Genomic DNA, 13,328 nt, shown 5'->3' with positions numbered 1-13,328 from the left:
GGGATCTCTGCCACGTTGTCTAGATTCGGGAGAGAGATACGCTTGGGATGTAGAAGGTGTCGCAGAGGAGGATTTGGACTGAGAAGAGTGAGCAGAGGGAGGAGGCTGCGTGTCCATATCATCAGACCTTATATTGTTCAAAAACTGCTGTAGAAGTGCAGGATCGTAAAAGTCTTTGGACTCCCCATTCCTAGTAATACGAAAACGAGCAGGCTCAAATAAACCATATTTGATGTCCATTTGACGCAATTGGGGTCGCATGGAGAGAAACGCCTTCCGTCGTTCATTCGTTTCTTTAGAGAAGTCTGCAGCCATATGTATGGTGTGACCCTGAAACAGAAAGGGACATTAGTACGAGCCAGTGAGAGAATCTGTCTGGTCTGTTCATGTCGAAGGAAGCAAGCAATGATTGGTCGAGGTCTTGCCGAAGGTCCAGGACGCAGTGGGCCCAACCTGTGAGCACGTTGGAGCTCCAGAGGTGGAGTAAAAGAAATCCCAGTCATAGTGGGGAGGGCATCACAAATAAAGGACCTCATATCTTGTTTCTCAACATTTTCTGGAAAACCAAAAAAACGGATATTGTCCCTTCGACTACGATCTTCCAAGTCGATGATCTTACTGTGTAGAAAAAGTAAGTCTTGGTCTGAACCCCGAACAGAATCCAGACGACTCTCTATGTCCATTATTTTAGAGTCAATAACATCAATCCTGGAGTGAAACGTAGTAAGTTCTGCCCTGATAGACTTTGTTTCTGCAGTTAATGAAGTCATGGCAATATCCAGACCCTCTAACCGTCGGTTGATCCCAGAGAGTTCTTGCAAAATACGTTGCATAGTGTCAGATAAGGATTTGTCGCTCAAAGGCATTGCAACTTGCGATGAAGGAGATGACGTAGAACCATTACCTTTAACTGCCACAGAAGAAGATTGTTTTACCACTTCATTGAAAAGTGGCTGTTTAGGTCCACGACCCCATTTCTATTGTTAGACATGGTCGTATGACGTTTCAAGGATGGTCTGCAGTATCGAATAGAGAAAATATTGGAGTATGAGGTAATAGTGAAATCAGGAATGTAGTAAATAGCAATGGGGCAATATGGTATACTCAGCAAGAAAATAAGCAATGCAACCAGCAGACAAGTGATTCCTGAACTTGAAAAATTATTATGCCACAAAATCAATGAGATAGCAGAGTAGCCAGTCTAGCGTGCATAAAACTACCTCACAGGCAGGTGTGTAAATACTTACAAAAAAACACCAAGGGTTGAGGTAAAATAAATTGCACCTGCTTTCTCCTGTGGCTTATAGTTCAAATTGATGGTGCTTGTGATTCCAAGGAACACAACCCCGTTTGTTCCGTCTAGGGCAAAGCCCAAAATCATAAGATACAATACGAAATCAGCACCCATCCAGGAAATATTATCTTTTTAATCTCGAATGTCCATAATACATGTACAAATGCACGGTCTTTGTAAAGAAGGGATCCAAATTCTTGCAGACTTGCTTTTTCAAGTTCTTTATTAAAGTGTTTCGGCACAAGAGAAATCCAAGAACACAGAAAGATTCACTTCTTAGCCAGCCAGCGCGTTTCGTCTCTTACAATGAGACTTCTTCCGGGCTTCCAAGATAGATTGTAAGTACAAATCAGTGCAGTATGGTAAGTTTTGCAAAAACAGGATATTAAGGAAAGTTTGTTCTCTTTGTTGTGATGGTCAGTAATCAGAAGGATAGAACCCATAAAACGTCCGGATTCCTCTGCCATTTCCAGAAGCATGAACGTGTGTTCTAATTTGTTACAATCCCGTTTGAACAAAAAATGTCTCAAAGCCCGCATGCCCTGCCTTTGTTCAATACAGGTGTACGTGTACAGGCTTTCAACGTCCATTGTTACAAAGAGTAGCTGTGGATCCTGCCAAATGAAGTCGTCTAATTTGCACAACAAGTCTCCACTGTCATGCAAATATGACGGAAGGTTTTGTACATAAGGTTTGATGTAAACATCGACAAACTCAGAAAGGCGCTCGGTTGGACCACCATTACCTGAAATGATGGGTCTTCCAGGTGGAAAGGTACCCCTTTGTGTATCTTGGGTAAGATGTACAGGCATGGGAAAGCTCAAGACAAAAGTGAGAAAGACAATATAAGTATGTCTTCTAACAATAGTTCATTGTCCACAATAGAATCTGACCCTGGAGAAGGCACTAGTACCATGGCTGCAGACAATACATTGTCTGCTTTTTTAGAAGAGATACAAAGATACCGTCTGGGGAACCGGAAAAACCAAAACCAAGAACAAGGCGCGGTGGCGCAAAATACAAGATCAGGCACAAAAGCAAGGGAGCAGAACAACAAAAAATAGGAACACTGATTGACTGTCAAAATGTCTCTTCAGACCTTACCCCCTGTATGAAAGACATTAGTGTTGTTAACTTGTCTGCCAGGGTCTTAACTAATGATGAAAAAAATGTACTTTGTAGGGGATTAAACTTTTGCCCTACCAACAAATGTAACTTTGATAATGTACATGTGGATCTGTTTAAATTCACAAGAAAATTGAAAATAAAAAAATTCTTTGCTGAACATCCACCTGTGCCTCCTGTGTCTAAAGTAAATTTGGGTGAAGAAATACCCAGCATCAGTGATATACATCATTCACACATGCTGGCTAGTATCTATGAGGAGGATGAAATTGGCAATGTGATTGATTTCACAAACTTGCTTGGTATCTATGAAGACTGCAGTGAAGATAGTGGTTTGCGAAACAAGTCCAAGTTTATACCCCCACAGTCAAATGACACTGTTATCGATGAGTTCCATAAAAAGGTGACCTTAGACCTCTATAAATTGGAGGATCAACATGCGAGAACTCAGAAATGTAAACATCAAATGAATATGTCCAAAAATGACTGGACTTTATTGAATGACTTGAGGCAAGATGAAGAACTGGTAATTAAAGAGGCTGATAAGGGTGGAAGTGTTGTCCTCATGAATAAGAATGACTATCAAGGTGAAATCAATAGACAACTGTCAGACTCTGAATGTTACGAAAAATTGAACCTAAACCCCACTGCCAAAATTGAGTCCTTGATCAATGGAAAACTTTATGAATGGCATGAATCCTGTTTACTTTCTGATAATGAATATCGATATTTACAGGCACATCATTCCAGGTTCCCATGCCTGTACATCTTACCCAAGATACACAAAGGGGGTACCTTTCCACCTGGAAGACCCATCATTTCAGGTAATGGTGGTCCAACCGAGCGCCTTTCTGAGTTTGTCGATGTTTACATCAAACCTTATGTACAAAACCTTCCGTCATATTTGCGTGACAGGGGAGACTTGTTGTGCAAATTAGACGACTTCATTTGGCAGGATCCACAGCTATTCTTTGTAACAATGGACGTTGAAAGCCTGTACACCTGTATTGAACAAAGGCAGGGCATGCGGGCTTTGAGACATTTTTTGTTCAAACGGGATTGTAACAAATTAGAACACACGTTCATGCTTCTGGAAATGGCAGAGGAATCCGGACGTTTTATGGGTTCTATCCTTCTGATTACTGACCATCACAACAAAGAGAACAAACTTTCCTTAATATCCTGTTTTTGCGAAACTTCCCATACTGCACTGATTTGTACTTACAATCTATCTTGGAAGCCCTGAAGAAGTCTCATTGTAAGAGACGAAACGCGTTGGCTGGCTAAGAAGTGAATCTTTCTGTGTTCTTGGATTTCTCTTGTGCCGAAACACTTTAATAAAGAACTTGAAAAAGCAAGTCTGCAAGAATTTGGATCCCTTCTTTACAAAGACCGTGCATTTGTACATGTATTATGGACATTCGAGATTAAAAAGATAATATTTCCTGGATGGGTGCTGATTTCGTATTGTATCAGGTGTGTAAATACAGTAAATGGCTCACTGATGGTGCATAAAACAGCTAAACACAAGCACCAAGACCAAGTGATGAAAATGAGAGGGAGAAATGAACCAGTACTTCTACATTTAAGTCTGCCAATACCATGAATGCTGCTCTTTCAAACGATAGTCACTATTTATTTCCACATGGAAAAAGGGAATGTTAGAATTGACAATTCAGGCAGTAGTAGGTCCACTAGTAATGATAACTCAGCTGGACACATGTGCACATTTAATTAAGTAGACACGTTGTCATGGTGCCAGGCTGTGAGTTTTCCCTTCATTCTTGTTTTGGTGTCTTTCTATCCAAAAACATCAAATGCAGCTTGTGAGGAAAACATATTTGAAGAGCCTGAGGAGGGCGCTGCTGGCTGTGCACAGTAATATTGGAAAACAGTAGGGAGGCAGCTGACAGCACTTTCGAAGCGTGACCCTACCGTCTGAGGAGGCGCAGCCTTTTCACGAAGGAGGCGCAGCCCTGTGGTAGTATTGGCGCCGCCTCGGCTGAGGAGAAGCGCGGTCACAAAAGCGCACGACTCCCGAGGCGTACGCCGTTGAAGCCGGCAGCCTCACCGCAACTCCGCTGCCATGTGCACAGAAGCCGCTGACCGGGAAACAGGAACACTGCCGCGACCCTCACTGTCTCCGGTCCTCCACCATCACCGAAGAGACGCCCCACATGAGCAGGTAAGTCGTAGAGGCTCGTCAGGGGTCCGTCCCTCGGCGGAGCTCTGCTTGCAGGCGGCCATCTTCCTGTGTGGCCAGACCACGCCCCCAGCATACCACTTCAATGGAAGAATATAATGGGACAGCACACCCATCATACATGCTAAGGACATTGCAAGTCACTGAGGAGTTCTGTCGCTGTATAGACTATAGAGGGACAAGGCCTAAGGCTGAGTAATGGAACTCCGAGTTGACTTTGCAAAATTCTCTCATGGAAAAGAACAGAGGCAGGGAATTAAAATAACACCCCATAAGAACTAAAGTGAAAATGTAAATATATATATATATATATATCCAAGTAATTCCTCAAACCTCCACGCAGCATGGCGAAAGAAGAAGACGGGCCCCAGGGCTTCAGGCAAGATGTTGTTTTTTATTGTTTAGAACCTTTCAAGCGACGCGTTTCGAGTACCAAGTACTCTTGATCACATGATATATATATATATATATATATATATATATATATATATATATATATATATATATATATATATATATATATATATATATATATATATAATAAATTTCTTTATTCGGAATTTCAGTATTAGAAATCCATAAAAGCAGTATTAATACATAATAATATCTTCATTTAAAAGATTTGAGAACATAAAATTTTGGAATGCAGTACAATTTCACATACAAAAATAAGTTTCGCAGATTGTTTACAGTACTTTGATTTAAGGAAATTACTTTACAGGTTTTTCCTGTGTCTAAATATGCATTTCAAATAGTTAAGAACGTGATAGCAGGTGATTTCTGTGTCTAGAAACTGTAAACACAACATGGCAGGACGGCACTGCCTAAAGCCCCAAGATTTTAGCAGAGTCAATAACCAGAGTTTACGATGTTCATTATAAAGTTTACAGAACATGACTGCGTGTAGAGTGGATTGTGCTGACTTTTCGTCACAAGGACAGGGGGGTAAAGTTAGATCCCATGCATTTGTTACTGGGAATGCTATTAGTCTGTGAAATAGATTTAATCTAAATCTTGTCAGAAGGAAACGATCAAAGATGCTGATTTAAAGATTTAAATAGGGCTGAATAGAAAAAGTGGATTGAACCATTACAGCATGTTGGACAGACGGTTTGCCTGCTTCAGATAATAGCCTTAGATCTTCCAAATGTCCCAGGGCTAGAACTTTTAGCTCCTTTTTCGAGAGTTCACAGATCTTTTCAGGAGTGGAGTAATATTTCTCTAACCCTAGGTCAATAAAAAAGTTCCTAATGTAGGCTAGCCATTTTATTTTTAGAGCGTGATCTAGTGTCATAGCATCTGCCACTATCATCTTAGTGAGTGCATTTTTTTCCGAGGTCCAGATGCGGCGCCATAGGAGTAGCGGTTGTATTCTTGCCAGATCTTCAACATATGGGACGCCTAGTTCAGCATGACATGCGTACGTTGAGGATCGCTTTGGGGCCATCAGGAGGAACCTCAAAAAAGCATTTTCTGCAACTTGTAGGGCAGAGACATCCATGTGACCTCATACACCAGCCCCATATAGAGCTGTTGACTGGCATTTGGCTCTATAAATTGCTAGTAATTCCAGGGGTGGTCGTTTTCCCAGTTTTTGCGAAAAGGACACCAGGGCTGCTATAGCTCTCTTAAAGCAGTGTTTCCTTGCTTCAACTGCCATTTTCCAGGACAATTTGTCATCTATTGTAATGCCCAGGTAACAGTATTCAGATGTGAACTCTATTATTTGGTTTTTAAGGATTAAGTCTTTAGGGTGTTTCCTCCCTGTGCCTGCCGTCATCACAAAAGTCTTCGTCACATTTATGTGGAGGTCTAGAGTGCCCATAAACGAAGAGTATCTGCTAAGTACCCTCTGGAGTTCACGAGGGGTCCGTGCCAGCAGGACGGCGGCGTCCGCATAGAGTAGAGCGGGAATCGGGCGATGTTTTGCCTGTGGGAGGTCCTGGGCGCCTTTCAAAAGCTCAACCTCCAAGTTGTTAGTGTAGAGGGAGAAAAGGAAAGGCGCCAGGACACATCCTTGTCTGACTCCACGCTCCACTCTAAAAGACGTCGTCAGCTCGCCCTTTGTGCCAAAACGGACTCTAGCAGAAGGTTTGGAATACAGTTCCCTCAGAAAGTTCAAAAGTGGCAAATCTACCCCCATTTGTGACAGCAGAGACCATAGTTTAGTGTGAGAGACACAATCGAACGCGGCGGACAAGTCCACGTAAACCATATAGAGTTTGTCTTGCTTTGCGTGTATGTACTTTCCCATAATAATGGAAAGGTTTAGGGCCTGTTCCACTGTTCCGAAGCCTTCCCGGAAGCCAAATTGCAACTCGGACAGAATGCCTCTCTCCTCCACCCACTGCTGGAGTCTCTACAGGATCACCCTACCTGGTATCTTTCCCAACGAATCCAACAAGGATATTGGACGGTAGCAGGCTGGGTCCTGGCGATTGCCCTTCTTAAAAATCGGAACCATCACGGACCTCGTCCAGGACTCCAGAGTTCCTTTCTTTGCAGCTGCCGTGCATACCCTGGTAATGATAGGGGCCCAGCGATCTGTGTTGTGCTTAAAGAAGTCTACCGGGACTCCGTCTGGTCCTGGGGCTTTTCCGTTTCTGCTTGATTTCAGGGCCATAAGGACCTCCGAAATTTCAAAGTCTATTTGGATGGGGTATAGTGGGGCTGTTGAATTTCTTCCTTCAGTTTCCTGATCTATTGTTTGATTTTGGAATATTTTTGAGAAGTGCGATACCCATTCTGACTCTTCTATAGCAACTTCAATTTTTTGATTTTTTTTCATCAACCAAAAATGGAGCTCTCACTATTCTCCAGAATGCTTCACTATTTTTTGCTTGGGCGCTGGCGTGAAGTTCCTCCCACAGAGCTTGCTTTAACTCCGCCTTTCTCTTTTTCCGGATAGCAAAGTATTCCTTTCTTAATGTGGATATTATGTGCGGATCTCTGTCATCTTTGTTTAGTGCTATCTTGAGCTTGGAATGAGCCTGAGTACAATCGTGGTTAAACCAGCCTTTATTACGGTGAGGACCAGTTTTTGGTTTTGCTGTAAGTAGGGATTTAATTTTTTCCATAATTTTTTGAGAAGTTGCTAAGGACTTCCTCATCTTCTGTCATTATGTCTAGGCATTTCTTAATATGGGGATATGCTGATTTTATCAGCTTTTCGGTAAGTTCCCCAGGGTTTATCTTCCCCCACTTTATTGTACATCCATTTAATTGGCCCAGATTTATATTATTCTGGCTCAGTGCTTTAGCTATTGTCAGGGGTAGGGATTGTTGGTGGATTAAGTTAATTTCCAGTTTAAGGGCTGAGTGATCACTTAGGGTGTTTGGTATAACTTCAAAATGGTTAACTCTAGTTTGAAGACCAGCCGATATTAGAATATATATATATATCCACCTTGCAAATTGCTCGCCTCTTGTAATGGCGAGGCCACTGTGGAGTACGGAACCCTGATTATTGGGCGTTTATTGCTGCCAAAATAACATTTTCATGCTTTAAGGAATTGAGCCTTGGCCCGTCTTTCTATATGTAACTCCTGTACTTGAGCAGGGGAGTGCTATGTCCCCAGAGATGTTAGAGGAGGGGATAGGGAGAAGAGACTCAGGAGGCTTGAATCTAGATTCATTTTAGATCTCCAATGCAAATTTCCTGGAGGCTTGAATAGTGGGGAGGAACTCACTGTACATTTAGGGACGTAACTGCTCCTTCCGATTAGCTGGGCCTATCCAGAACGTATTGAAGGGACTGGAGTAAGCAGGACATTCTGTGTGACAACAGTAGCTCCATTCAGGGCAGTATAACAACATTGTACGACATGTTATAAATTAGGAGAGGGGAGTGTAAGAACAACTCTCCTCCATAGACCGATCTTATCAATTTTGATAACATTAGTTACCAAAACCGGATCCAGTTTTCAATAATTTACATCCCTGACGTGTTTTGAAGCTCCTGCTTCTTCTTCATAGGGAAAACGCAAACTGTCAGCCACGGATTCGCGCGGCACACTTTCCATCCTAATTGCATTCCTTTCATTTATTAACCCCTCAGTGGGCCTCGCACGCACAGGTGAGTAATTGTCAATGCATGCTGGGAATGGAAGTCTGTGTGCTGTGCCAATTCTCCCCCATCGGTGAGGTCCGTTTCACTGGCAGTTCAATACTTTAGAAAGTTTTCTTGAATAGTTTCTCCCTATTTCTTTATTTCTTTACTTTTGCTCAATCGTGCTCAATCGCAATTGCTGCAGAAGTAAAGAAATTGAAACAAATCTATTTCTTTACTTTTGCTACAATCGCGGCACCCGCGCTTTACTTTAACCATGTTAAAAGTAAAGCGCGGGTGCAGCGGTTGTAGCAAAAGTAAAGAAATAGAATAAAACTTCTGTTTCTTTACTTTTGCTACAATCGCGGCACCCGCGCTTTACTTTAACCATGTTAAAAGTAAACGCGGGTGCCACTGTTGTAGCAAAAGTAAAGAAATAGAAAAAAAATCAATTTCTTTACTTATGTGCAATCGCGGCACCCGCGTTTTACGCAAAGCCTCCCTGCAGCTTGTTTATTCTTGCAGCTTGTTGATGTCACCAGTTGCGTACTGTCCCTTAAAGGAATCCTGATGCTTACTTGCACCGCGGGTACCAGCCTCCCTAGGTTGCAGTAAAGTTGAAGTAAAGGGATACACAAAGAGCATTTGGACAAATGATCATCAAGGAGTGAGAGCTTCAACGCTAACTAAGTTGTGGTCTAGATTCTCACACAATGAAAATCCTTCTTATTACATCTCAATGTTGGGTGTCTTTGAACCTGGAGTTGTCTGGAGGCTTTCTCCTCATTCCTTCTAACTTTTGTCTCCACTGACACCGGCCTCAAGATTCTCCCATCCAAACGGTACATGTCCCAAGAATGGGGCAGTGATGTTTTGCAGACTTGTCCAGAAGGCTAAAACGGTGGCCCTTAGCAAAGTGTGGTATCAAGTAGCGACCTCCACCTGCTTAGCGACCTCACAGTGTAATGCAGCTTGATATTCACATTCTGCAGAAACTGATATTTTGATCACTGTATTGCCAAGTGGAGAATGTCAGTACAGTCCTTCTCTGCTACCTTAATCGTGCCTATAAAGTGCTCCACTTGAATGTATCACTTGATCAACGGTATACTATACAAATTTCAAATTACTATTTTGAAGAGGCTCAAAGGTGTTCTAAAGACCCCGGCAGCAAGTTCAACTCTTCAAGGGGCACTATTGGCTTGAATCCACACATGTTCTTTACTTGGCAGCGGGGATCCTCCTGTTTCCTCCCTCTCCCCAGCATGGCAACAATGTACAGCGCTCCTTCTCTTTAGCAGGGTTTGTATTAGAGCAGTGATTCTCAAAGTACAGCCAGGGACCTCGTGTGGCCCTCCTGACCTTCACATGCGACACCCATGATCAACAGTAGCACTGGGTTGCTGTTTACTCCACTCCACACTATTGTTAAAAAAAAAAAAAAATAACGGGCACGCGTTGGTTTAACAGTTAAAGGAATAACTAGGGTGTCCTGCACCCCTTAACTTTAGGATCACCTTCATTTTTGAATACCTCTTGCATCAACAATATAAAATTATTTGCGGACAGTGTGGTCTTTAATAATAGGGGTTGCCCCTGAAAATGGCTGGTTTGTGGGGAAAGTGGAACACATTTTGGGGCAACATCTGTGCCCCACCACCCGAAGACTCAGATCCGAACTTGAGTGATTGAAAGACTGGAAATGTGCTCATCATGGGACGCCATCCATGTGCGGTGGGGGGGATTGCAGGGTTGTACGTAGGTGTGATGGGTGTAACTGTAGTATCTCTTACATGTGTTGTATATAGTGGTATTGCCTCATGCGTCATGTCAATGAAAACTGTACTTGTCACTAATGGTGACCGATTCTACTCGATATGTACAAACTCAATAAAAAATGTTGACAAAAAATAAACAATATAAACTTATTGTTGTAATATTTCCTATGGTACGTCCCACCTTGTCCACCCCTCCCCTATTGGAACGTTCCGCTAGAGCTTGCCTTAGAATGTTGGCAATGCCCTGCCAGTTGAGGAGAGTTGATGATAGTCTCTTCAGAATTCATAACGTGTATTTCATTAACATACAGAATAGTTTCCCCTCAGTACATCGATTATCTGTGCATTGGGAAGTGTTTTTTAAAGTGATAGCAAACATGAATTTATAAACATCAATCTTCTCCCCCTCATCTTGACAATGCCAATAGTGAACTGAGATGCAAGTCTGTTATGTCCACTCTTAGGGTGGCCTGGGTTTCTTTTTATAAAATGACATTATAGTTTATCAAATCAATCACAGAAAAAAGGTTTTTTACACCACACATCCTGAGTTCATGTATTTCCAGATCCTCTCGCCTGATGAAGAAAAATGAGGGAACGAGTAATTAAAATTAAAAATGCCTAGGATCACCCGATTTGGTTAAGTAGGGGCAAGCAGGATCAATCCCTGTTTTTCTGATCTACATTGTGTAATTCTGCACTTGATGTAAATACTTCAATTCCCTGCATCCACCTTCCTGTCGGCCACCCTGCAGGCCTCAGTGCGGCCTTGGTCACATCACAGACCAAACTCCGGGAAAATGTTTGAGTACCCTTGTACTAGAGAATTGTAAAAACCATGCAAGGAAATGTGGTGGCTCTGGACTGGTGGTGCACCTCACACATGAGTTCTGCCCAAAGTCTTATTATTCCATATCAGAAGTTATGGTAGGAAGCATGGAAGCAATACAGAAACATACAAGGAAAATCCTAGGAGTGTTTCATGTTTTTGTTTGTTTTCTAGAGAAAACCAAGAAACTTCTCTTCAGTGGTGCACAGATGTACCTGGATCGCACGTGGAATGGCAGTAAAGCAGTTGTCAACTTTGCTTTTCCCCAATGTCCTGACCATGGCTCTAAAAATAAGACTGGTGATTCTTGTGAGTTGTGATGTGAATGGTCTTCTGCAAGGACAGACCCTATTCGGCCACGATGGGAAACTACTAAAGGGTTCAAATGTCTATGAAAAATGTAAGCTAGATGATCTTTGGCTTCTTTCTTATTGTAATTCTCAATTTTCCTTCTTGCAACTTAATTATTCCTGGTACGTTCCCGGTTATATACAGCATTATTAATGTAAAACATGTTTTAAAGCCTAATTACTTGCTTATTGCACATTGTGGCATCATAACCTGGTCCCAAAGGTGCCACTTAACCTAACATCAAAATGTGTTAACAACTCTGGTTTTTCTTTAGTCTGACTAGCCTAGTATGCATGCGCGCTCTTGCGAGGCATATAGTGCTTGACCATGAACATGTATGAGCTTGGAGGCCACACATTGCTTACTGTTGGTTGGCTTTCCTTGTTGCCCATTTTCTTGCTTTCTGTCCCAGTTTGTCAATCTTGTTTTTCCCTCCCATGGAGCATTGCCTCTTTGCAGGGTCTTTGTCTGGTCTGTTTGATGTTGGAACTACTTAAACAAAAAGCATTGGCATAGCCAATAGGTCTCTCCTTTGGGGCCTTATAAGTATTTAGTTATGCAGCACAATATCCTTACTGCAACAACATTAACTGTTGCATGGCTAGAAACTTATATGGTCCCAAAGGCGAGACCTATTGGCTATGCCAATGCTTGTTCTCTATGTAGGCTGCTGCAAGAGCAGCCTACATAGAGAAAATGGCCCAGCTGGGGCGCTCTCCGATGAGCCTCACCAATCACAACGCTGCCATTTCAGCATTGTGATTGGCGGAGGGGAGGGAGGGAGGCTGCCTTTCTGACGAGAGCTGCCAGAATTGAAAACGCAGGACGGCGGGGGCGGGAGTCGGACCCATCCAGAAGCGGTATGGCAGTAACTTTTATTTAATATTTTTTTTAATTAAACAAACCCCTCATGCATCCCCCCATCCCCTCCGCGACGACCCCATTTCCACACCCTCCCCCTCCCATCTGCATTATTCATTGCATATTAATGCAGCATTTTACTGGAGCTTGCTTACAAGTTAAAACAGTTTTCCACGTGTTTGCTCCTAAGGCCATATATGTTTGTCTGAATAATTTTGTATACTTTATGTTGAAAGTAAAGTGCTGAGGAGCATTTTGTGTGAGGCTAAACGTGCTATAAATTTGTGTGCATTCTCTTTACAAGGGAGGTTTGGGGGGTTGCCGACCGCAGGGAGGTCCCCCCCCCCCCTGGGCGGTTTGGGAGAGGCGGGTGGGAGGGGGATTGCGTGACTTCAAGCGGGCATTTTAATTTTGGGCTGGTTTTTTGTAGCCCAAGGTATAGGTGCCTTGGGCTACTGCTCCCAGCCACCATTTTAGGTTTGGTGACCTGGTGGCTGGGAGCTTTAGTCAGGGAAAAAAAAATTTAAGTCCGGAAAACTTTTCAGGGCTATTTTGGCGTTCCTTTGCTTCTTTGGTAGCAAGATTAAAGCAGTAATTATGGCAGCGGAGGATATTACAGTGGCCGAGGCCCTCAGGCTGTTGAGAGAGGCTGGGCGCATGGACCTCATCATTGGTGACGTGGCCGGGCCTCCGCGAACGCGCGGCAGGCCTCCGCGGGCGTGGCAGCAGCGGTGGCTGCCTGCACTTCGCCCAAGCGCCCTCGGATGTCCCCCGTGGTTGAGGGGGCCCGCCCGCATTCAAAGAAGGCGGCCCAGTGTTGCGTGTGCCGCTCGGCGGAG

The sequence above is a fragment of the Lissotriton vulgaris genome, chromosome 4_1, assembly GCF_964263255.1.
Source record: "Lissotriton vulgaris chromosome 4_1, aLisVul1.2, whole genome shotgun sequence".
Classification (NCBI taxonomy): domain Eukaryota; kingdom Metazoa; phylum Chordata; class Amphibia; order Caudata; family Salamandridae; genus Lissotriton; species Lissotriton vulgaris.
Note: the sequence above shows the minus strand (reverse complement) of the source record.